The sequence below is a fragment of the Siniperca chuatsi genome, linkage group LG6 (assembly GCF_020085105.1).
Source record: "Siniperca chuatsi isolate FFG_IHB_CAS linkage group LG6, ASM2008510v1, whole genome shotgun sequence".
Taxonomy (NCBI): domain Eukaryota; kingdom Metazoa; phylum Chordata; class Actinopteri; order Centrarchiformes; family Sinipercidae; genus Siniperca; species Siniperca chuatsi.
Genome location: NC_058047.1, coordinates 12753104 through 12780521, shown reverse-complemented (window position 1 = coordinate 12780521; position 27418 = coordinate 12753104). Strand labels below are relative to the sequence as shown.

At 39.2% G+C, this 27418-nt stretch overlaps 1 long non-coding RNA gene across 1 annotated transcript; it reads left to right on the top strand.

Moving 5' to 3' along the window:
- Window positions 1–762: 762 nt before the first annotated feature.
- On the top strand, window positions 763–9753 carry LOC122877656. Its single transcript, XR_006378300.1, has 2 exons — window positions 763–862; window positions 9132–9753. It is a non-coding gene; the product is annotated as an uncharacterized LOC122877656 (long non-coding RNA).
- The last annotated feature ends 17665 nt before the right edge of the window (window positions 9754–27418 follow it).

Below are 27418 nucleotides of genomic sequence, written 5' to 3'. Positions count from 1 at the left end.
CAAAAGCTCTTCTTGAGTATATATTTTACCGTATGTGCATTGGCAAACATTATTTAACATATATTATGTTAATTAGGTGTCTCTGTGAGCTTGCAGAGTTTTTATCATGAGTTTTTCTATGTTTATCTGCACAGTATAAGCAACTGAACCCCACTTATTCTATTACAATCAGCATTTGCAGTAAGAGGTGCCAGTGGTGACTGGTATTCACTGGCACGCTTTGTTTGTATGCTTAAAACACTGTCCCAGTGAGGAAGCTGCAACAAAGGAGCTGTGTTTATTCTCTCAGATAGTCCTTGTCACATTCTGTTTGTTTGAGCAGAAAGATTATCTTAATAGATTAAGTCTTAGTCAAGAGAGAAAAGACTATGCCGTTCAATTTGATGCTGGTCCTGGTCACAAGTTGCTCTTTTTGCATTTTTCATGAACACTTTAATTTACTTGGAGTTTTACTATCACTACCCAAGTTTAATCTTTGTTGGACATGCAGACACCAGTGAGTATTGAACTGAAGTATTTTTTTTAAATATTAGTCTATATTTACATCCACATATACAGTTCTGAACAATACCACACCATGCATTTAAATAGCCTCACATCAATTCACAACTGAAGATCATGTGTAATCATAAATCACAATATTTGTACTCCTAATGGGCCCCTACAATGAAAGCCTCCATCCATCACAGGCAAACAATGCCAGAGAGCAGCAATCGAGTAGACAGCTGCTTTAAAGCCTGCAGACCTGATTTGCATATTTTACTTCCTGCATCCTTGGTACTCTGTGACACGCCGGCAAGTTTGTCTCCTGTCTCATCACTCGTAAATTCCAAACGGATTACCCCCTGTCTCTGACATGTTGGTAAGAAACAGCTTCGATTTTCAAAAAATGTAATAAATAATAACTTACAGGGCGGCTTGTCAAGCTGCGATTGCTAATCTATGAGGGAGGATTTGAATAAATCCTCGGTGGCTCTGCGCTCTCTCTCCTCTCCTCAATCTCTCACTCATCCCTCGCTCGGCGGCCGACTCAGAAGGAGGGCCCCTCTTCGAGAGCACGACGCGCTAAGTGAGATTAATTTCGACATCATAAATAACTCAGAGCAGGTCGCCGCAGGGAGCGCGGAGACTGTGCCGTGTTAGAGAAACAAATGTATTTGACTCTGGTTTACCATTTCAATCCATGCTCTTAAGCCTGTCTTTGTTTTAGCAAAGCACTAAAAAGCCAAGATGGGGCCTATAACAATGACATGCTGCATTGTCTCCGGTGCGCTCATCTAAATGGGTTCTTCAGAAACGACTGATAGTGTTTAATGAATGGAGATCTCATATATAACCTGTCCACCATTTTGACTATCACCATTATCCTGGTGGCATAATTCAAACCAAGACACCTTGTCTAATAGAAACATGCTATAAATTTGTATCGCTGAAAAGTGTCAGATGTATCTGTCAAATGGCTTGTAAAAATGCTGCTTTGTCTCTGTCTGCAATTCAGCCTTTGTATTACTACTGTTACTATATATATTACAGTCCAGCTACTATGTATATTATAACATTTAAATGTGAATCTAAATGATTTAGACTAACTTCTTTATTCATAATCCAACAATGGTACAGGCTACTAATTGTTCATGTTACTTACTTTGTCAAAGTTTTCATGACAATAATTTTACTAGACTTCAAGCATCATACTTAACTGTTTTAACAACATCTGTTACAGGATACACATTTTGAGGGTTCTCCATATTGTGTCATAAGCAGGTATGATTGTGCAGCTATTTTCTGAGAATGGTCAGTAGAAGACAAAAAAAGTTTTTAAAAAAAGTCTTTACCTGTACTTTTGTCTGATTATTGAATCATAGATCCAGCAGGCACTGAGTATCACCTGACGAATCTAAGTCCAACATTTACTTGCTTGTGAGGTTGTTAGATGCTCGACTTTCTTAACAGCCACTCATGATAACAGCCTTGATATGGCTAATGTAAGTTCAACTTACACTTGGAACAGCTGTCAGTTTCTTGAGCAAAATCCTTGGTTTGACCCCAGCCAAAGCTCAGATGATTTAATACATAACAAAAAATAGATACTCTGAATACTTGAATACTAACACTTATGTATGACAGAAACAATCCTATCCACATATGTCCCCATAATTTTAGATATACAGTACATTGTATATTTTCACCTATGAGCCTCTGCCAGAATGCATCTCTATTTATATGTGAGTGCATCCACTGTGCTGAATCCTTTGTATCCCCCCACCCCCCCCACCCCCACTCCAAACACGCACACTTCACCATAAAAAACAGCCCTACAACACAAGCAAACACAGTCACATTCATTACATCAGATTTCAGAATACATGAATACATTATTTGCCTTGCAGAAAAGCTCAACAAACAAAACGCAAAAAAATCAGCCTACGACCAATGCAATCTAAACAGGATTGACCTTAACTCAAACAACCCTCCTCGGTTCTCCACTGCAGCTGAATTTGCGTGCGTTGGTCTCCATTTATTTGAGGGTGTCAGGGCCTGTTCCGCCTTGTTTACTGTTAAGAGGATGAAAATGAACAGCCAAATAGTGCTCCATTTATAAGCCTGTTTATACATGCTAATACCGGAGGCTGTTTTGCACCCACAGCAGCACTGCTGGATGTGACTCAATCAACACAACAGTGCCCCCCCCCACACACACACACACGTCTTCATAACCAAGTATGAAAGTACAAGGCACAGCAAAATGTTGATAGTGGCCATGACTGACAAAATGTCTCCTTGGTATTGTGGTGGAAATCAGCAGCAGTGACCCTATATTTGAAGACTTTAAGAATCTACATACTTTCATTTATATGGCCAAAATCAATACTTGTGTTGATGAACAACTCCACCAACGCCAGCACTCACACATACTGTATGTCACTCCATCTTAAGTGATTTAATCTGCGGCAGCAGCTTCAGAGAAGGCATATTTCTGAAATGGAAAAACCACAGGCTGATATAAGAGAATTGTTTTGTGCTTTGCTGACTTTCATGAAGTTGACCTTATTACAACAACCCTACTTATGTTAGATTATATCTCCTCTCCAAGTTTCCATTATATTAGCACTCATATCCTATCATGAATGTTGTAATATTTAAACAAAAGCACTGTGAAACTACTGTCAACTAAAGGACCACACCAGAGTTCAAGACTAGCTTCTGCATCAGTGGCCACGTGTCCAGAAAAAAAAAAATCCCCTTTGGTTTGAAAACATCCTTAGGCATAGGTTTAACATGTGAAACTCAATTAAAATGGAGTGTTTGTTTTGACAAGAGTGTTCAGTCCTGGCAATAAAAAATAATAGTAAGAAGTGTGGTAGTGCCCTGAAGATATTGCTGTGGTGCTGGACTGGTCATATTGGAAGGAAGTGCAAGGAGGAGCTGAGCTTCTGCCTTGTCTCGAACTCTTAGAGACAGTATTACCCATCAAGCACTGGAAGCACAGAAACATAAAATCCTAATAGAATGGGAAACTGTTTGTTATCAGGACATTGTAAGGATATTTAGGCCCTGGTTTGACAAGTCGCAGCTATGGACAACCATGGATGCTGCTTCAGCTTTCATTGTTGGTGCAAGCTGTTTCTATTAAAAACTATTCAGTGTCAGAAACTTTGGTGGATATTGGCGAGATCCAGATGGCACTATCTCAAGGCATGGGAATATATCTGCATATTTAAGAGATGAAGTGTAGTATAATCACCCTAGAATTTGGTCAAACTGAATCTCGTCTTGGCCAGTCAGACAATATTTGCGTCTGACATTATTGACATGGACAGCACTGATGTGTCCGGTAGGTGCTTTGGGTGTCTGTGATGTCGGAGTGGGAAAAACTCCCTGGCTTCCTCCACTGCTCTCACTCCCAGAGACACATACAGAGAGTATTCAACACCTCTTGACAAGAAGAACAAAAGTAAAAGGGATGACAAAGTCAATGTTCCTACACCTGCTCTGAATCCCCTCCAGGAGATCTCCACACTTTGGTGCCAAAGAGATGACACAATGACTTAAAGGCAAAGACTTGCCTTTGCAGTAGACCTTATGCATTGCCTGACTTATTTACTAGGGTGACAGTCTGCAAGTTTGTGTTGAAATTTTTTGGCAGGGTAGATTATTGTCAGGTCCTATTAAAAACCTGATCATATAAGTGCCAATTGGAATGAGAGAAACAAATTAACACATTTTTGAGGAGGAGGCATTCCCCAGATGTCAGCAATGAATAAGTTAATTTTTATTGCAAGTGATAGGAAGGTTGGCCAAAAAATACTACAATAACGCCCTCGTTGTAAAAAACTAAATGTATCTTTTTTCAAGTAACTGCTTAGTTTTATACATACAGAACAGGAACAGCTCGTCCGATTGGTCTGAATTTACATAATTACTTGAAGAACTTTGAAACTTAGGCAGATGTGTAGACTTCCATTCAAAGACATTTCCTAATTGTTCTTTTGAATTTAGTTTTTAAAAAATCCATTGTGAATTAAAAACCCAACTCTTTGGTACTGTCAAATCAACCAAGTAAGTCCTCCTAGGCTAAGCTGTAACATTAGCTAGCTCAGAGGTGAGTTTGCGGTATCGCTGCATGCTTCTGTGTAGTGATACGGTTGGCGGATGTAGTTCGGTAGAAAGAAAATAGCCGATATCAGCAAAACGCACACCAAAACAATCTAGATGGATAAATAACACTACAGGTAAGAGGAAAAACGTGTATTTTTGAACATTTACATTTTGACCCCTGATAGTTGACCCCTGTGTTACAAGGGTCTGGCTGGCTTTAAACATTGTTTGACACACAACTATCTAAATCTACACTGTAATTCTTTAGGCAGGAAAATTAATAACATTAAGAGTGACAAGAGGAATTTTCTTGGCTAAAGTTCTGAAAACAGACTAGTGTGACAAGTCAAAAAATTTATTTCTCTCCCAGCATCAAATATATCACAACTGTATTTTGCTTGTTTTTCATGCACCAGTAAAGTCTGGGTCACATTTGCTTGCAATCATTTCTGCTTGAAAAATCTGAATTTGATTTCAGAAAAAAAAAAAAAAAAAAAAGAAAAAAAATCCTGAGGGGATGTAACATTTGATGTAATGTGCCTTGGTACTTACATCCACGAAACAAATTACCTCTACCAATTCTGCAGTATACTGATTTAAAAATAGGACATTGTATTTCCTTCACATGAATGAATTCTGTCTCATAATATTTCACACACTTCTAAGCAGCACAGTACTCCAAACAAAACAGGTTGTCCAAATTGAGAGTAAATGTGGATGGATGAAGTCAACTCTACAGTAGCTCCAAAGCATGCATGTTGTCATTCTTCTTGACATCCATCTTGATTTGCTGCCGTCTTTCATTCGTACACAGTCACTGCATTCTACTGCTGATTATGAGCGCGGAGACAGACAGACAGACAGACAGACAGACAGAGGGCTGAAGGAGAAACAGCCCAGCAGCCACCCACTGCACCCATACAGATTTATTATTTGTACAGTCGCTCAGGACATTTCACAGCTGTGTTTACCTTGGACCCTGCCGTGAGTATTAGGTGGCAGGACCTAGGATTGCAGATGTGATTACCCATTCACAGATCCGCCATTTCTCTGTCCGCAGACCCCTTGCCCCATTTTTTTTTTACGTCCTCTGACACTATTAATCAAAAAAATCCCAATAGGCGTTTTCCTCGAGTCCATAATTCACAGCACGATTCAAAGTCAAAGCTTTATTTAAGGGGGATTTAGCTGTAATGTCATGACAGTTCCCCAATTAGGTCGTCTCAGGGTGAAGTCATCAGTAGCGGCCTCAGCCTACCGTAACTCTGGGAACGTTTCCAGCACTTCTCTGGATGGAAAGATCGACGGAGTTTGGAGTTTATGTACAGCCCTGCTGGCATTGGATAGACTGGCTTTGTCTACTCAGTTTGGCCCATACGTTCAAAGTACCGTATATAGGAAATAGGAAACCATACTGTACCAATCACATAAATGTCTTGGCTTTTAGAACCACACCTGAGGGAGTCTTTATGTTTGCTTGATTTTAGGGATGTTACAGAGAGAACGAGGATAGAGGAGTGGGGTTTTTAAGTCAGGGTGAAAAACTTGTATCAACCCATAACAATTACCTGTACATGTACGGCTTTATTTCAGAAATGACCTGCTTTACACTAAGTGTAACATACATTCTCACCTAGAAGTTGCCCAGTACAACCACAGCCAGCCACTGACAGCCATTTGATATGGCAGCCAGCCATCTGATATTCATCACTGTCATCGTCATTACCAGCTCAAAACAAATATCATCCCATTTGTAAACCTGTCTCGCTCCTTTTTTTCTTACTACTTGTTTCTTCCTTCTCCTCACCTCACTTTTAGATTGTCTATTACTTGATTTGAAATGCTGTGCTGCCTGTCAGTCTCCAAAGAAAACTGCTGCTGCTGTTTTTGAAGGAAAATCTTGATCTCAGTGGAACTATCAGCACATACAAAGATTTAACAAATTCACAATAATAATAACATTTTGCCAATCTATTCCTTTTATACTGCCTCCCTTTTCCCTCTCTCACTTTCTTTCACCTTCTCTATTCATCACCTTTGAAAATGTCTCTTAAATTGTCTGCCGATGTCTTACCTTAACCTGCGGGAAGGACTCGGACTAACCCGGACTGATGAATGTAAAATGGATGAAATAGTTAAATAAGAAAGCATCATGACCTACTTGTTCTAATGCTCTCTGTCATTCTCGCATTATAAAACCCACTCCATAATGATCCAATTTTGTGCACTCAGTCACTGAAATAATCTGTGCTGAAAGCAAATAGCCTGGAACTGGTGATTGCTTTTGCCAGACATTTTCTCATTAAACTCCCAGTGTATCAGGCAATTACCAATTCACATACATAGCATTTGAGGGTAAGGGATAAAGAGAGAACAAGAGAAAGACGGAGAAAGAAGAGGCCAGTTGCGACTGTGCTCTACTATCAATTCACACTCCCGTCTAACATAAGTCCACCCTGTTTATACTTATGCACTGTGCCATATCCAACAGATAGTAATCCCATATGTATATTTTCTCCTGGCTAGCCCCATCCTGTGTAGCTCAACTCCAGATTTACAGCGAGCTAAAACCATCCCTGATATACTACCACCACCACACAAAGTGCCATAAAATGTAACAGCAAATGCCCCCACAAATGGAGGGTTTAAATAATTTTTATCATACAGTAAAAAAAAAACATACATCTGGTTTCAGCTCTTGTACTGGAGGCATTGAGGTGTTCTGCTCAAGGCCTAAATGAGGTGGGGTGGAGAGGGCTGAGCCTTCGTCCGATCAGGACATATGTTGCAGGATGTTGCCTGTCTCGTTATGGTTCACATGTTTTATTCACGCTGCTTGTTAACTATGTAAATTATGTGTCAGTTCACATGCACAGGCACGACGAGCACATATGGATCCACTTTTACATGTTAATGAGGTCATGTTAGAATAAAGCTCTTGTGGATAAAACATGGTCACAGTGTCGATCGGTCTGGTTCATAAGGACATCTTGGTCTTAGTAGGTGAAGAAGATGTAGGTTGTAGTGGTGGTGACTGTAAATTAGTCACTCATTTATATACTGTTGTGGTTAAACATGTATTCAAAGTGCAATGTAAAGCTTATGGTGTCACAAGAAGTACCACTGTCGAGAGTGCTGTGCTTGGTATTTAGGTACAGTAGGTCATGTGTGATGGAATACACGTGCGTGCATGCTCACATGCTCACACATATGGAATGCCCATCCACAAGCATGCATAAACACTAATTCAGATGCATGAATGCACTGGAATGCACAAACACACTTCTAACTAAATACAGTTGCTTCCAGTTAAAGTGGGGTTGATGGTCATGCAAAGTTCATCATATTGTTGAACTGGTTTCTTCAATGCTTCGTCAGAAAGGTTACACATGGTTATAGAAACATGCAGCCTCTCTCACCAATGCCACAAACTTCGGGTACAAATTTTGACTTTGTTCTCAAATTTTCAAATGTCTTACGCTGTTATGCTTATATACATTGTTAGACATTGCTGTCATGTTTTATGTTCTACTACATGGATTAATACAGGGGTGAAGAGGTCTGGAGAAATAACCCACCCAACAAAATATTGAAAAAGAAAGAGTCTAGTCACAAAAGACTAGTCACAAAATAGCTGCCTAATTAGGTTGAAATATGTTGTTGTTTCAGTTTATTAAAAGGACAAATGCCAACAGTATGTTGATGATGTTTTCACAATGTAAAGCTGCAGTTGATTGTGACTGATGGTTAGCATATAAGATGAATGTACATTTGGAAAAAACAAATCAGTTATCATTTCAACAACTAATTTTGGGTTAAATTATTGCCAAAACACAGAGAGCTCTTTGCAAATACTTGCTAAAATGGCACACAAACAGTGAGTCTGACCTGGTCTTTCTGTTCATATAGTGCACGTGTGGCAGAATGAGTCACATCTGCACTGCAAAAAAAACTCGCATAGCAGCCTTAGCAAATCCAGCCGTCTGTGCATGAATCTTAGATAAACAGTGTGTACAAATCTTAGATAAACAATGTGTATGAATCTTAGATAAACAATGTCCGTAAATGTTGGGCACTCCAAGAAAAGTGAAGCCCTTAACCCTTGCCCTGTGTTGGGAATTTTGCTTTTCATTTTTCCTCTCACATGGCTTTGTTTGAAATTTGCTTTTTCATTATGTATCTTGTTCTTTTTCTACAACCATAAATGCATCATGATGTGGCTCTCTTGACTCTGTCTCCTAGAATAAAAATGTTTCTTATCTCACTTGGGCTACATGGCTGAATAAAGGTTAAATTAAAACAAGACAAATACTGTTCTCCACTATCAAATAGCTTACTACCACCTCGGACATAGAGATCTGCATCATCCCTTGCCATCTGTTGTCCGCATACCAAAAAAAGCCCCCATCACAATCATTCTCTCTGGATCAAATCAGAAACCGGCTCAAGATGTAAACAGCGAAGGAGACCGTGGCTCCAGCAGCCTGTCAGCTCTGCTCACGTCTTTATCTTTTCTCTGTGTCTTTCTACAGAGAAGACAAGTGGGAGAGGGCCCTGCCTGTGGTGTACGGAAGAAGGAAACGTCCATTCTAATATCCTGTCTGGGGCGTATACTCTTTCCATCAGCCTCACATCTATCAGTGGATCTGCCTGGATCTGGTGTAGAGAGGACGCAGCTGTGCTGATATCTGATGTTCTCCTTGTTCTCTCTCTTTTTACATTCAACATGGCAAGGACATGCAGCAAATTACTGGGGAAAGGAGACACACATCCTACGTGGTTTATGAGATGTGTGTAAAAATAAAGTCACAGAGAGTATAAGCATGTTTAATGAAAAAAAGTGTTTGGAAAGGAAACCGTTATATTCTTTATTTAGTTATTTTAAACCTCAAATGTCATGAAGGAATATTAAAAACAAATACCCACTTTATTATTTTAAAATTACACTAACCAGCTAAGTGCACCTCCACCTGTCAGATGTCAAGTTACATTTTTGTTTTGTTTCTATTGAACAATTCTGAAACAAGGGCAAAAACAATTAGTTTTTGTTTTTAAAGAAACAAGAGTATTTTTGCCAAAGAATCTGTCAGCGTTCTGCCGTTGCATGACACTGACACATGAATTTAACTCAGAATAAATCATTTGTTTCAAGGTCTCAGCACACTGAATGATTATAAGAGTACCAGAGTCGTAGTGTTGACACACAGTAGCAACCACTAAAGCAATATTGACTCAGAATGCCAGTGAGCAAACAGTACATGTCTCATTTGTAAATCCATTTTTGCCAAAAATTGACTGATTTAGTAAAGAGTGTACAGTATTTTGTGACTGCCAACTTGCTGAAAACATTATCATTTACTCCTGAAGAGTGCAAATCAAAGTGCAATTTTATACATAAGTTTTTTTATTTGAAGGATTATAGCTCATCAGTTTTGGCTACCTCATGAGCAATAAATTCACACATGCGCAATTGGGGGAGATGGAAGGGAGTGTAGAAAGACACCAGCAGTCCCTGAAACAAACTGGAGGAAGTGAGGAAAGAAAACAGAGGGAGAAAAAGAGACAAAATGACAGCTCCACATCGGCCAGAACCTCATTCATGGCACCTCTCCATCTTGCCTTGCATGACCCTCTCTTAAAGTACAGGCTGTGAGGTTTTTCCCAGTTTAAAAATAGTTCCTGCTAAATTCTACACTACACTGAATTATTTCGACAGTGAGGGGTTTTTTTCGTTTTTTTTCCTGCTAACACTGGCACTTTTACCTCACCCATCATTGCATATTGTACGGACAGAGTGCCAGAAATATGCCCAAAGGTGTGTACCAACCACCTAGCATGTTTACCCTTACCACACTTGTACGCTCCCAGAGTTTGTCTGTGGCTATACAAAGCTCCTATCGTACAAAAGCAAGCTTCAGGGAGTACAAAGTTCTTTCTCTGAGATTTATTTTTCTACAAAAATACACGTAAAGGGAACTGGCTGAATGCTCTGAGACAAGGTGTGAAATTATCATTTTCACACACCTTCTTTTCTTATCGAGTTCTAGCATTGCTTGAAAAAAACGGTGTCCAGCTGGAAACTGGTGACATGGTATAAAAACAGCCAAACATAACAGCAGAGTAATAGTTACAGTTATAGTTGAAGAGTGTAGCTGTTTATTGTGTATAACTATTTTGGAAAAACAAAAGCAAAAGGAATCATTATTTAATTAGGAATGTTTCTCCATTGTAGAGAGGATACAGGCAGTCATGGTGTGTCAAAGAATAAAGCAGCCTATAATCTTTTAAGGAGTATTTAGTTTTACCTATCATCATGTATTGCTATAAATTATTTTGTAAGAGTAGGCTTTTTTATCTGGTGAATAATCTATAGTCTTTCGTAACAAAACCCATTTCGAAACAAAATGAATACCAGTCTGTCAACACCTCATTGAGAATGTTTCTGTTTCAACATCTTTTTTTGGAACAAAGAAAAACAGAAAGTTGAATCTTGCAGAAATTGATGATTACAAAATGACTGCATTCAGTATCCTCTTTCCCCTGGAAAATGTCCTCCTTTTGCTATTTAGCTGTGTGAGAAAACTGCATAAGTTTATTCTTATAATACCAGAGGGGTTGCTTTTAGTAACATTATGGGTGCAACTTTAATTCAGTAGGCACATACCTTAATGAACAAAACCCCCAAAATAACAGATCACAAACAGTTGGCATAGCAGCAACTGCTGCTACTGCACTACGGGAATCCTCACAGATGGAACAACAACTGAAGCCTGAATTACAACAACATGAATGTAATTAACCAGGTAGTTATTTACATATGCTATCTGCACCCTAACAATAACAAAAAAACATCATATCTGCTTTTGTTTTTACCCATTACGTTACGTTATGTGTACTTAATAATTAGGTTATCTATTTGTCTCCTATTGTCATGTCTTGCTGTACTGTGCTATGATGACAGTTGTCTCAGGTGAATTTAAGATGAATTTTTTGTTACATGACAATGCTGACAAATCTAATTTAAGCATTGCAAGTCAAGCAAACATGCTTTTTGCTCTTCAAACTGATTATAAAACATCACATCTGAGGGGAAAAATCAAAAGATGCGGTGTCAGTGGTCTCTTTGCCCGGGTGTTTGCCATTAATCGTGCCACTGTGTCTTTTTGAGGATGGATTGTGGGGAAGGAGGTGGGTGGGGGATGAGGTTCCTGCTTGGGCCCCCAGTACAACAACCAAAACAAAAAGAGAGCTCCAATCACCAGCTTGGGGTGCAAAGTGCAGCTGCCCTGCTAATGAGATTTTAAAATGGGCCATAATGCCCCCTTAAACGGCCCCTACATGGAGAATTATATGCTTCATGTGGTGATTTATTCAAAGGGGGAGGGGGATTCGGCATATGTATGTGTGCATCTGCGTGTTGTGTGTGTCTGTTATTAGACAATAATAGCCTGCAGCTAGGTCGACTGTGAGAAAACTGTGTGCTCACAGGACAACTGTCCTTCACCTTACCAATCTGACAGATTGCACGATATGCACAATGAAAAAACATAATTTAACTATATGGCTATTTTAAAACAAATACATTACCTGAATTGAGTAACTGAGAGTGTTAAGTAGTTGCTATCCTGTTTAATTTAGTCTTATCAATCATTTGGTAAATAGAAGAGATAAATTACCAAAGGGTGGGTATCTCTTTATATCTTTGTAATACAACACATTAAATACTAATCAAGACTTTAAACGATTCTAAAATCAACATGAAATGCAAACATATCACTGCTTCACTCATGCAGAACATGCATATGATTGTACTCTATTCCCAATACTAGCAGATTCCCAAACCTCACTTAGTTGGTTCAGTGCTTTTGCAAGTGAGCCGCGCACAGTGCTAATTGCAGAGATAATGTTTTAATATATCAGCTGTGTACTCATGGTGGAAAGAACAAATCCAAGTTAGAATAAATGGGTAAATGTTTGTTTGAAGGAGGGGGGAAGAAAATGAGGGAAATAGACAGAATAAAAAGACAAAAAAAGACATTTATCTCTTGATTGGGTTTCTTTGTTAACATGCTGACAGGATGTGGTTATTTGGGGGTTGAACAAGGACAGCCAGCTGAGAGAGGAGAGAGAGCATTCGAGATAGAAAAAAGGAGAGAAAAAAAGAGAGGAAGAAAGAACAAAGGAAAGAAAGAAAAGGTTGGTAGTGACCGAATTGGATATGGAGAGGCCTTTTTGTGCTATACTTTTGTGTGTGTGTGTGTGTGTGTGTGTGTGTGTACATAAGTACTAGTGATAAGATCCACTTGCTTGCATTCAGAGAGGCGACCAGCTGTGAGGATGAGTACAAGCGTATGCATTAGTGTGTTTTTCTCTGTGAGTGTGTAAACGCATGCAGGGTCGTGTTTGTGTACATGCGAGCCCGCAAGTGTGTGTCTCATGTAGTCTGTGCATGAATCTCAATGCGTCAGTGTGTGCATCAGACAAGAAATGACTGTATCTGGCCACTGAAATGGGACTCTGTCAGAGTGTGTGTAGTGCAAGTGTGTTTGAGAGACAGAGACAGAGACAGAGACAGACGGAGAGTTACGGGCCTGTCTGAAGCCATCTTTTGTATGAGCTATGTATGCTCTTTGTGGGGGGAAATTGAAAAACATTAGCATGATAAAGGCTGGCTAGGGCTGCCTTGCTGATCATGTGACACATTACTGAAAAAGCGCATAGATAGAAAATGACAGCCAGCTCATTCACACACGCAGAAACCAATGGATGTGCCAATAATATCTGGGAGAGGCAGCATTCATGGCATTTAGTGCACAAGCCACATCAGTTCACCATTAAAAAAAAGAACACTTGCTGCTTGTCATTCTTTTGGAAGGGGTGTTGTAAATACACAAACTACTGTACTGTGTTCTTTCCTTTGATCTCTCCGGTCTTTCTGTAATTTGTGTGTGTGTTTGTGGATGTGTGGTTTGTGCGTGTGTGTGTGTGTGTGTGTGTGTACGTGTGTGGGAGCATACAGGCATCTGTGGGCCTCTCTTAATTAGAGAGTGTGGCTGGGCCAAGCTCTTGTTTTTAAGATCCCATTTCAAAGCCGGAGACATAGAGGGCTTATTTTTGGGCCAGGAACGTGTTGGTTTATCTACAAACCTTACTTGCTTGACGACTGACAAAACAGGTAGACGAGGATGCAGCAGGAGTGATTTGTTAGCTAGAATTTTTTTTCTAAAATGGTGGGATTCAGACAAAGGCCATGCTCTCATCTGTCACTGTGTGACTCTTTAAATGCTGACAGTAACTGATTTGGTGTGACAGTTGTGTGAGGCTGTATTTAATGAAGTGATGATTTGGGGGGGGGGATGTCACAAATTTCCAAACTGAGACCAACATCACCCCCTTGTGGAATCCACAGACAGCTTATTAATGCCATCTTGCATTCAGAAATTAGGCCCGTTTCAAAATCAGGTCAACTGAGATGAGATTTGAACAGTAATTTGATGCAGCCTTCATATTCTTGTGTTGGTAGTATGTGTTACTTTGCGTTGATCTTTCAACATAATTGCCCATCCATGGTCTGTATGTGTCTAAATGTACATGGTTTACCATTTTTTATAACCAACATACCTACAGTAAAGCACCCTCTTTGTTTCTTGTGACATCAAAGCCAGCTTTTCATGTTGATGCTCATTCTAGTTTAGTAGCACAAAAGGATAATCAGATGTCTCTGCATTCATAAAGGAAAACCTGCGAAGCCAATAGTTTCATATTACCTTCATCCAACAAATAACATATTGGGTGTTACTACAACAACATTTACTGACAACATTTATTTTCTGACAGTGGCACACCCTGATTTTGTGCAATTATAGACAATGACCTGAATATCAGCATAATGGCACAGCGCCTGGAAACCTTTCATGCAATTTTGATTTCAATTGTTTTATAACCGCTAATAAGAACCAGTTGAAGTATCCATGAACACGCATTAAGTCCCTGCTGTCTCATTCTAACCCACTCCAAGATAAAGTATAATCTATGTGGAGAGGCCAGTTTTAGGCAAGCCTGTTTCTCTCATTTTTTCAGTGGAAATATCCAATGTGCAAGAAACGAAAGTGGTCCAATGGCCTCTAACTGTAAGGGCGTTTCCTTTGGTCTGGTGAATGTTATTAAAGAGGAAGATACTGTCCTCTAGTGACAAATTTCATCATAGCAGCTTACCTCTCAGAGTCCAAGGTCTTCAGTCCAATGGGAATAAATCCAATTTTGGAAAATATTGCAGCCCGACATGAATCAGTCAGAGATTGTTTTGCAAGCAAAGGTCTTATGATGACTCATAACTTTGATAGTAAGACATAATGTTCTTTACTTGGAAGCTAGATCATCATTTTTTATTTTAATTGAGTTTTATTACCTAATGTGAAATCCCCCATCTGAAAAACAATCACAGATTCTCCCATAAAGCATATGATAGCAGAACAAGCTCATGATAGTTTTGAAATTTAAAGACCAAAATAGAAATGCCCTTTAATGATCCCTTTGGGAAATTTGAGCAGGCAAGGAAGTTAGTTAATTATAAAGAAGGGAAAAGAGAGAGATGAATTATTTATGTGGTTAGCAATTGTATGAAAATATACATTTTGTCTTTGGAAATTGATACATTTGTGCTTAAACCTTGTGTTTGGACTACTTGATGTTTTATTGTTTAATCCAGTGATATTGGATACTCTTTGTTTTGCTTTGAAACTATAGCCTACATCTCAAGTGTACCTGCACTTTAGTTTCTTTCTTTTATCGTTGTTTTTTTGTATACAAATATATACATGTCTATCAATGCAATTACTATGTTACAAACAGTACTAAAAACACACATTTTATGAAGAATTCATAATTTGATATACTTCTGAGTAACAATAATTTCAAATAATCTGTACTGTATCATACATAAAACAAATATTTCAGTCTATATACCTAACTAAAAATACTCTGCACTGCATATACATACAGGTGCATACGTTTCCCAGCTAGCCCAGATTTATAGTAGACCTAATTTCTTCCACAGGTCTATAGAGATATATGTGGCCATATATCAAACAATAAACTTCAGGTAGTTACTGCAATAAATTAGAATCATTTTCACAGATATTAATACAACTATTAATACTGCTGCTTACATTTATTCATGATGAAAATTTGCTGTACAGATTTATTTTCTTAAATACCAAACTGGGACATAGACTGGAGGAGTGATGGCGGAAAGCCTCTCAGGTCTGGGAAACTGTTCTGTAACTGAGAGGTCCCAGGTTTGATCACCCCAAAACCCAATCTGTGTCTGTTAGTACTGAAGCGTACTGTTAAGGTTTTGCTTGTTCATTGCTGCTAATAAAAGCATCATATAAGTGATTTGATTCCATTAGCAGTCGCGTGTCTTGTCAAAGTATCCTTAAGCAAGTCACTGAACCCCTACCTGCTCACTCATTGGAAGGAAGTCAGTCAATGAAGTGCCTCGAAAATGTATAAAATATATAATGACATAGAACAATGCTCAGCTACAACAAAATACAGTACCCATCCTCCCACTCACCAGTCACCAGTCAGCAAGCCATTGTCTATGATAGGTGGGGGTGGGGGGAGAGACAGATGAGAGCCAGCCACGGCACTTCACCTTCCCTCTCCTTCAGCCTGACAGGACCTGAATTACAGTAAATGATAGCCCTCCTCGGCCACAAAGCGATTTGACCTACCGCCGTCTCTCTCCCTGCTCTCCCACCCAACCCACCCCCCCTAATGGGTCCCCAATGGGTGGCCAAGCTCCCTTAGGACCCAGCTGGCAGAGAGGAACAGTCTCTTTGGAGAAAAGAGGGATGGGGGTGAGAGGATTGAGAATAAGCTCAGAGGATGAGTTGCAGGAGTGTAGGAGAGCTGGTGCTGATTGCTTGATTACTTATACTGGAACAGTTTGGAAAATGTTACAGTTTGAACTTCTAAATTACAGAAAATGTAAAGTAAATATAATACTTAAGTAAAAATAGTGAGTCATAATACACGAAGATGTGGATTAGCAGCCGCTGACAATGATGTTTTTATGAGCCCCTTGATATTTTTTCAAATCACACCTTCATTCGTGTTTTTTATCACCCCATGACCTGTCTTTTTTATTACTGCAAATCTACATTTAATCACAGTGCAAATAAAAATGGTAGGATTTGATGAAAGGGACAAGGAGATGAGCGTGAAGAGGAGGACGGTCCAGTGAGTGGCTGACCTGTCAGCGACCTGCAACTCAGGGCCAGCTGTGTCACTTTTCTCATTTGTTGCCATTTGTGTTTGTATGTGTGTGTCGTGTCCCTGTGTTAGTGTGTTGGCCTGATTGAATAATACTTTCTAGTAACAGCTAAAGGTTCACAGTGCCTGGGGACAATTGGTATAGGAGTGTGGCCTGTATGTGCTTGAGTACTTAGTGTACTTATGTGTCCTGAAAATCTAGAATTTGCAATAATATAGGTGATGTGTGGTAGCTGTGCAATAAACTCCTAGGAATCACTTCAACTCCTCAGTGCGTCCCTGCTTTTACTTTACCTGAATTGTGACAGTAAACACTATGCCTCGGACTGGGGCTGGGGAATATTTTTTCTACTTGCTAGCTGAGTCATTGTTTAACAACTGACCTGAGACAGAGGGTTTAGGTTTATGCCTCACCAGTGACTTGACCATGAGACATAAAATGTATGTGTGTATGTGAGTATTTTCTGTAAATAGACACAAAGCAAGACCATTTTTGTAAAATATGTCTCGGGTAAGGAAATAGGATGCAACAGGAGTTTGGATCAGCAAAAATCAAATTCTGACAGCCGAAAGAAATAACACTATCTGTCCCAAACTTTTAGGCTCTGCTTCAGATTTTACAATATGACAACAGATATTATTTGGGACTCACTGTTTGTGTGTGCTATTCAATATTTTGTCTCAGTTTGGGTCATTTTAGGCCTCTAAACTCAAATGTTGTGGTTATACTTGTGGGATACTCACATGACATACAGGTCGATTTTCCGTAGGCATGGCCACATCAAGTTCTCACTCAGCATCTCCCAGTGTCTGCTTGGTATCTTGCAGTTGTTGTTAGGTGCTCTTCAGTTTTTGTTTGGTGTCATCCAGTGCTTCACTGGAGCCACCTTGCACCATGACGTAGCTTCAGCAGCTCGGCTGTTTGATGGCTAGCCTTCTACTTGCTCTCCCACCAGCTATCCTTCCACCTGACTAGCTTTCCACCTGCAACTCTACTCACCGGGACACAGGCAGGAAGCTAGTTACCAAGAGCTTCCTACAGTAGCTAGCCTTTCCTAACCGGCCCCTGCATCTCTGTCAGCTAGCCTTTTTTTCTGTTTCCCAGCTAGTCAGCAGTTTGTTTCCATGCATCCTGGTCTCACTCAGTTGCCACAGTCCCATTCCCTGGTATCCTAGTTTCAGATCTCTAAGTCCAGTGTTTTTCTGTTATCCAGTCTACCAACCACCATTTCTCACAGTGTATATACACTGGTAGCCAGAATGTTTAGCCAGCCAAACTGGATGGGTCAGCTGTTCATTTCCTGTTTCACACCAACAGTTAAAATTGTAAGCATCATTCCATACCCTTAACCAAGTGTAACCATGAAAACGAAGGTCCCCTAACCTTAACAAAGTCATTCTGCAATAATAGTAGTAGCCATTCTATCTCAAATCATGATGTTTCCCTAACCATAACAATGTACTTATTTTAACCCAAAGTTGTTTTTGTGCCTCGACCTAACCAAACCTCAACCACATCATTTTCACATCATAAAACAGTTATTGTTCAAAAGTGATTTTTAAAAGTTTTAGAAGGCACTGACAAACAATGTCATCCTGCCAATAGGGGCCAGATCAAAAAATGCTGAAACGGCCTATTTGCACCAAAGTGTGCAATGTCTAATCAAACCATGCTATGCCACTTTTTTACCTGCTTTACAAGGCTTAAATCACAATAGTACCAGAAGTCAACCTACAGAGTGATGAGCATCAATAGCCACCATGGCAAATAACAAGAATGGTGCTGCATCCACAGAACTTCAAATTTCAATAACACAAAATCCAGAGAAAATTTGCCACAGAACAGCAATGTTCTGAGAGCTACTGAGCTTTCATGGAAAGGATTATGGAACAAGGTAGGAGAGGACAAGAGAGGAGGGGTACACTCAGATCAATGTAAGTGTATGTGTGTGTGTGTGTGTGTGTGTGTGTGTGTGTGTGTGTGTGTGTGTGTGTGTGTTTGTAGTCAGTTGGAATGACACATGGCCTTCGCTAATGGCCCGCATTGCACCAGTGAGTTCCAAATGTGATCAAATAAATATAGAAGGGCCCAGCTGACCCCCCTCTGAGGATTATATTTGAGGAAGAGACCCTTTTGTTAGCTGCGGGATCCAGGGAAATACATAGGAGACTCCACTTTGAAATTTGAAGCAGTGATAAGCTCACTACAGTAAAGGTCATGCTGTAACAAGTGGAATATTTTAAAATGGCAGAATTATGGCCTATTGCACCAAAGGATTAGTTTCATATGAAAGGTCATCATGTCCATTCAATCTGCAGATATAAGCCCCTTCAGTAATTTAACACCACTCTGATGTAAAAATAAACAGGAATATGGAATTACTTTTAACTTGTAATAATTTCAACTGGTTTGAAGGTCACCCTCTGCCTTATTTTAATGCCTAGAGTTACTAAGTGTTTAGCTAAATACACTAATCTGGTGCATTTACCACCGTTTACCATACCATTATTCCTTTGGTAATATAATTTAGATTTAATGTAGATTTTCAAGGCATTTTGCAATTAGATTAAAATGATGAAAGTTTTGATGGCCTACATTTATAGTTACTAAAAAAGAATATGTTTTAAATGTAAGAGTGTAATGCCATAATTTTGAACAAAGCAATGAGTTGTATAAATAAAAGTGAGATAATGCATTGTATATAAAACAAGACTAAAATTTTTTTTTATATTTTGTAAATTCATAATCAAAATTATGTCACATCCTTGACATATAACATAAAGGTTTTTACATGATTTCTTCTAAAACTAAAGTAGCATGGAGTGCAACTTAAATGTTGTGCACCTTTTGTCTCTCTCCACCAGTTCAATTAGAAGAAGAAATTACTGTAAAAATCATCACTGCACTACATTAAATGTAAAAGTTGAACCTTAGACATAAAATGAATGTCGACATTACAATTACATACATTTATTTCTGAATAAAATAAACACTGGAAAGGAAATTTGGATCCCTAAAATCCTGTTTAAAGCTATAGAGAAATACTTAAATGCTGCTGCAGTCTGACCTCTGACCTCAGTCACAATAACTATAAATAAAATGCTTCCTTGAGAGGAAAGCATCTTTGCCTGAGCATGTATGTATGTGTGCATGTGTTTGATTTTAAAAGGAACTGCTTGAATAAAATTGTCCAGTGTACATTATGTTGTGAATGTGGTCTGTTTGTCATAAGATGGCAGTATTGTGTTGGTAAAGGACAAGGAGGTTATCAGTCTCACTAACATCAGTTTCCATATGTTTTGTGATTTCATTTTCACTGTGTTAATCACATGCATGTTTCTTAAATTAGAAGAAAATCTACTTAACTAAATTACACTACAACTAGAGCACTAATGATCTGAGCTCTTAACTTTCTGTATTGTCATAATCAGTGTAAATCTAATAACCTGTGTATCAATTGCCACAAAATCAGAAAAAAATGGCTTTGAATGTGTCTCAAGGTTAAAATAGTGGGGTTGGATGTTTTTTGGATAAAGAAGGTTCTTCTATTTGAAAATTCAAGTCAACGTGATGATGGCCAGTTTTAGAGTCACAGTAATGTTTTGAATAAACACACTACTGCAGTTCTCTTGGATTTCTCAACAAACTATGTACATTTAAGATGTGTGTCCAATGATAACAAACAGTTTCAGCTTCTCTCTTAAGTCACAGTACATAGTTTGTCCCAAATCCCCTCCCTCTCTGTCTTCTTCTATTTTGATCTTAAACAGTTTGCCATGCTCAAGTGTATTTAAAGCAGTCTGAATTGCAGGAATGCCATTGTTACTATACATAAGTCAGTTTAACACTCATCCCATAATGAGTCTGTAAACACATTCTTCACTGTGCTGAGATGTTTATTAGGTAGCAGGGACTTCTGAAGGCACCTAAAATGTAAACTTAACAGATTATGTGTTTATTTTTGGTTGTACAACGGCTTTATGTTATAATGTTTTTATCTCTTATACGGCAGGTGTTTTTACTGAAGCCTTTAAAAAGGTTGGTTTTATTTTACAACCACATTTTTTATATTTCTTTTATATATTCCAAGACTTTTTAAATTTTACTTTTTTTTCCTCCCTGTGTCACATTTTCTTTACATTTAAGCACTTTTTTGTGACACAAACACATTTCAGAGTGCTGCTATATGTCGTGCGTGTTTCATATCCTATTTGTTCCAGTGCGTAAGCTTTAAATGTATTGGTTCCAATCCACATGAAGATTTTTCACAGAAAAGAGCTATCAGACACCAAGAGTTTACAGTAACACAGATAATGTCATGAACTGGCTGATTGAATCACAGTTACAATATGTAAACAAATACATCTGCCAGAGCAGCACTTTAATCAAATTAAAATGTTGCTGATAATTATTCTATTTAAATTTTTGGAAAAGTCTGAAAACATATGAAACAGGTAACCACTTTTTCACATACAGATCTACACCAATATTAGAGGGACAAGCAAATTTGTCCATAGACCCAGGTAGACTTCTCTCAACATGTACATACATTGTAATATCTGACCCGTGCAGTGCCGCTGCTCACTAGATGTGTAGAACAGGTGTTTTACTGGACTCTTCCTTATTTTTACCGGTAACAGGGGAGACACAAGGCCTGGAAACCAGTAACTGAAGTCCCCAAAGCCCACAGAGCCTGGGAGTGGACCTGAAGCCATATATCTGCCCCGGTTCACACAGGCCCCCTACTGTGTGTGTGAGAGAGAGGCTGCCATCTACCTGCATTCACATTATCATTCTCTGTCTTTTTCTCACGCTTGTATGTGAGTGTGTACATATGTATTCTGTGTGTGTGTGTGTGTGTGTGTGTGTGTGTGTGTGTGTGTGTGTGTGTGAGTGAGTTTGGCTCCTATGGATAGTGATGAAAAACATATTAAAGTCTTATAAACAGTCCAAATTAAACTACTGTGGTGTCATCTAACCCAATTCATGTGATAATAACTAATAATAACTAAGAACTCTTCTTTGTTAATTTATGCAGCTGAGTACAATTATTATGTTAATGTAATTATCATGTTTGCTGTAGAGTATGAAAAGCACATGCTTCCTCCTTTAGAGGGCAAAAGACAATCTGTGTCGGAAAAAGTATGTAATGGTATCATTTCACTCATGTTAAACTAAATGATTAAGTTATTTCAGAGAAGTTAAAGCCAGTTATGTTACCAAATAATTCTGTATTTGGTTCAGGATGGGATTCCTGTCAAACTGGGAAGAGGCTTCAGGTGGAAAAAGCAAAAGTCAGGAAAGGTTTTTATTTGACATCAGTCCTTTGAAAGAATTTTTGCAAACATTTGGGATGGTTTACAGCTGGATTTTATTCTCATTTCCAACTAAATTAAATGTCACTCATTGGTTTCAGTGTGTTTTTATAAAATGTGGGGTTAAACTGAAGCTCAAAATTTGAAGGATGTGTTTTTTATTGAAGCAATAATTAAATTTATCTGAAAATATATGTGTGGTTTTCAAAGATGCTGGGTTTTCTTCTAGAATATTGAATGGCTTGGGCAAGAATTGTGCATAATACAGCCCATACAAATTATTATGTTAATCCTGTGTGCATGTGTCTGTGCGTGTGAACACAGACATCTGTGCATCGGTCTGTCTCTTTATTTGTACATATGTCGGTTTTGTGTTTATACATGTATGCATGATAACATCTGTTTGTGTGTGGGTGCGTTGTGCAAATGTGTTGGACATGTGTAAGGTCCATGTGGCTGTATTCTTAGCAATGGATGAACAAGAGCTTGAAATAAAAACATTTCCAATGCTGCACACCAAATGTGGCAAATGTCACACGTTTGGATACACCCATTCAAATGGATGACCCATCTATGTCCACCCTGGTCAAGTGCTCAAGGGTCCTGGGGCTGCTGCTCTTTGAGCCTGACATCTGACAGAATTTATCTATAAAAGTAAGATCAATTAACTGACATTGTGATTTATAGTGAGCGCAGGGAGCAGGTGGAGGCAAATCTAGAGAGATGGAGGTCTGCTCTGGAAAAAAGAGGAATGAAGCTTAGCTGCAGTAAGACAGAATACATGTGTGCCAATGAGAGGGACCCAGGTGGAACGGTGAGGTTACAGGGAGCAGAGGTGAAGAAGGTGCAGGACTTTAAGTACTTAGGGTCAACGGTTCAGGGCAATGGAGACTGTGGAAAAGAGGTGAAGAGGCGAGTGTAAGCAGGTTAGAACGGGTGGAGAAAAGTGTCAGGTGTGTTGTGTGATAAAAGAGTATCAGCAAGAATGAAAGGAAAGATGTTCAAGACGGTGGTGAGACCAGCGATGTTGTACAGCTTAGAGACAGTGGCACTGAAGAAAAGACAAGAGGCAGAGCTGGAGGTAGCAGAGCTTAAGATGTTGAGGTTCTCTTTGGAAGTGACGAGGACGGACAGGATCAGGACATCAGAGGGACAGCTCATGTTAGATGTTTCGGAGATAAAGTCAGAGAGGCCAGATTGAGGTGGTTTGGACATGTTCAGAGGAGAGACTGTGAATATATTGGTAGAAGGATGCTGAGGTTGGAGCTGCCAGGCAGGAGGTCTAGAGGAAGACCAAAGAGGAGATTTATGGATGTAGTGAGAGAGGACATGAAGTTAATTGGTGTGAGTGAAGAAGATGCAGAGGACAGGGTTAGATGGAGGCACATGATTCACTGTGGCGACCCCTGAAAGGAAAAGAAGAATTAACTGACATTAATTTAAGTAGTCTAGTTGCTGGTCCTTGTTGCATTGACCTCATATGTATGGAGCTGGAAGCAGATAACATCACATGTTACATCAAATTATCATTTGATCATCTAAATGAGGCTGTACACGTTGACAACCCAGTGTTCTCAAAAAGATGAATTGTTCTCTCTTAAGCATGACAGCAATCTCTCTAAACTTAACCATAACTTAACCATACGGGCGGAAGATCAAAACGCTCATGAGTCATTTTGGAATGCCTTGACAAACAATCCTTTTTTGTCATTCAGGTATGAGGACATAATGCCTGTAAAGGTTTGAACATATTTTATTTTTTCTATGAAAAAGAAAACAAAGATAAAGTTTGGATGGATATAAACCATTCAAGTGTTCAAGACAAAGGCAGGCACATCATGTAATGTGTTGGCTATTATTAGACTACTTTCCAGTGTGGACTGGGTAACACTGAGTGTGTGGTGTGTGTCTCAGATATAGTTGTTCATGGGCTCAGTGATTTCCTTTTCAGTTATGCTGACATGGACACATGGTGTGAATGAGTTAATCAAACGCTACATCTGTGCATACACATACGCGTGCACACACAAGAATATATTCATGTTCAAATGCACAAATGCAAACATATCATCATACTGGCTGCTAAACACAGTTAAATACATTTTGACACACACACACACACGCTCAAGGATATCATGTTTTGTGCAAATTGTGATGCCTGCTGTTTGAAGCAAAGTGACTGTTAAAAAAATGCTTGTGAAATAAATTATCATTAAAGAACTTTAGTTCTTGGTTGACAAAGTGAGATACTTTATATTTGCTAAACTTTGGGTACAGATGTATGTTTTTACTTCTATTACATAATATATTAAAGCATGCACACACACACACACTCACACACACACACACACATATAGTACACTTGCTTCCTTTCAAGTGAATTAGCATCTTTACCAAAGCCTCCCTGTCCAAAGCCTCCCTGCGCTGTTACAAGGCCACATTCACACTTTACTAATCAATATTCCTCATTGCATTACTGAAATGTCCATAAACTTGAGGTTGGAATTACTTTGAGTTTAATTAGTCCAGAATGTGGATTTCCTTTGGAAACACTATCATAAATAGGCACTTATGTCTCAATCCATAATGGAAGAACAGAGAATAAAGCTGTTCCACATTATGTGAACAGAAGTTTCCATTTACATTTTGGATTGATTAACCTGACTCAAACTAAAACCTGGTTTAGAGCTGTGCTAGAAAGAAAAAGCTTGTGTGTGTGCGTGTGTTTCTTATACATAACTGAAGGGTTTAATACATAGAAAAATCTTAATTTTGTGTGTTTTCCAACTGATCAGAATTGGAAATACAGACTGTTTTTTCTGTTGTGTTTATAAATATTATTCAGGTAAACCTTTAACATAGTCAGGAAACATTAATTACACAATTAAAAATGTTCTATCATTTGTGTCTGTATTAAAAGACTTAAAACACACAAGCTTCAGGCCCCTGTAATTTTACAGTACATAATATTGTGCTAACCAGGTGCATACTGCTAAACATATTTGCATTAAATCAATCTGTTGAAAACTACAATATTTGAGACGCAAAAAAACCTCGGGTCAAGCAGTGTAGCAGCATACGATCACTGGTTAGTTTCTAGGGGTCAAGGCATGAAAATTCACTGCAGGTAGTCTGCTTTGTATACTGTAGTAGATATCTAAAGAGGACAGAGTGCAAAACACACTAAACAACAATGAACAGTAGGTAGGTTAAGGGTACAGGTTTGTCTCTATGGGCCCTGTCATGTAGTTGTGAAAATATCTTCCTCGGCTCCCTGTCTGTTAGCCGTTTGGGTTAACTGAGCCATTGCTGATGGAAACACACTTTAACTCATGTTTCAATGTTCACATTTCTAAGTTGTTTTTTAATGTTCTTCACAGTTGGATAAAAATGTGGCTTATGTGTGCACTTGCAAATGAATGGGTCCATCTACACACATGTGCCCCCCTAACGCCCCCTCTTTCCCCATCCTGCACATTGTTTTAATGAGATATAGGATATGCACAGTACAGGTCCAAGTTGAAAGAATCAGTCACTGGTGGCAACAGTGCTGATCCATCAAGGATAGCACCTTTTACCCTGAAAATTCTGCCAACTCAAGAGGGCAATTAACACCTCGGCAGCCCGGGTCAGAAATGAGCTGAAGATTTCTCCCCTGTGGACGCAGTGGTCGGCCGCAGAGCCGCACTGCTCTTTGCTGATGCGCTGGTCTTGCGCTGATGTGTTGGTGTGTGTGTGTTAGTGAGTGTGTATGTGTGTGAGAGAGAGAAAAGAGAAGGGAGGGTTATGTGACTGTGTATGTGAGAGGAAAAGAGTCTGTGTGTGTGTGTGTGTGTGTGTGTGTGTGTGTGTGTGTGTGTGTGTGTGTGTGTCTGTGTGTGTCTATGTGGGCCTGTGGTCCTTTGTGTGTCTGTATGCAGTGCTGACAGGCGGTGAGAGGTGTGCAGGTAAGGTGCTCCGCAGGGTAATTATGCACAACCTCCGGAGAGTTCACACTGGGGCATTGTGGGTATTTTTGTTTGTTTTAGCCATTTCCTTTTCCTTTCTTTTTTTCCACAGTCGTTCACATGAATGAAATATCAAATGTACCTCCGTGGCCCGTGCTAGGTTGTAAAGAGCATTCATCTGCATATTAGGATTGATGCTAGTGGGAAATGTGATCACATCTCTGGACTCCAGACACGCGTTTCTGAAATTAATATGCGCTCGATAGGCTCAGAGAGGAGATTCATGAATATTCATCAGGCTTAATGTGGATGTCTGCAACCGATATAACTGTCGATTAGAATAAACATTCTTAATGTTCTTAATTGGCCAGAGTCCCATGACTGCATTAGGTTTTCATCTTATAAACATTTGACGTGTCCAATTCAAATCCTACAACCTAACCTCAGAATACTAAATCACCTGACCTTTGATCAAGGCAATTAACTTGCTCTATCAATTATCAAATGAAGCATAACTTGGGAGATTTATGTTCACTTACAGAGTAAAGATTCCATCTTGACCAATCAGACTCAATTTCCTTCCCAGGGGTCAAAGTACACTATGGAAAATAAAAACTAGATACCCTACTGTTAACAATACATTAGGAAGTTATTACTTTATTTTATTAGTATAAGAATTCCAGTATAAAGGTTCTTGCAGTCTAAATTTTAGAGACTTAGACTTGTGATGGATGCTTAAATTGAACTAAGAAGCAGAATCTTCACCATTTTGGCCCACATGTGAAAACAGTCCACATCGTTTTATTAGATCAGGAAAACCTGCAGTCACATAAGCAATATTTAACCTGGACACCTGCTCCAACTTAAATTAGCCTCATCCAAGTAACTGAAATCTGACCACTTAACCGCAGCTACCAGCGCTACACACCTCTCTTGTTCGTCTTGGCCCTCATAAATAAGAATGGGAATGTGTGGAGAGGGTTGTGGAGGAGGGGTTTACGTGGCGGCTGCTGGGGTCACCATCCGTCATGGCTTCTTTGCAGACCAAAGTGAGTGGAGTGACACTGGAGGGCCAGGAAACCTGAGCCTCGGTTAGACAAACACATGCTACTTCCAAAATAACAATGTGCTCCTGTGACAGCGACCAGAGATCTCTTGACAGACATGAGGCATCATGACACTGAAGTGCGCAGTGGGGGGATTGCATTACCAAGAGCTTGTAGTCTGAACCACCACAAAATAAAACACAGGAGAAGCAGGAGGGGGAACAAATACTA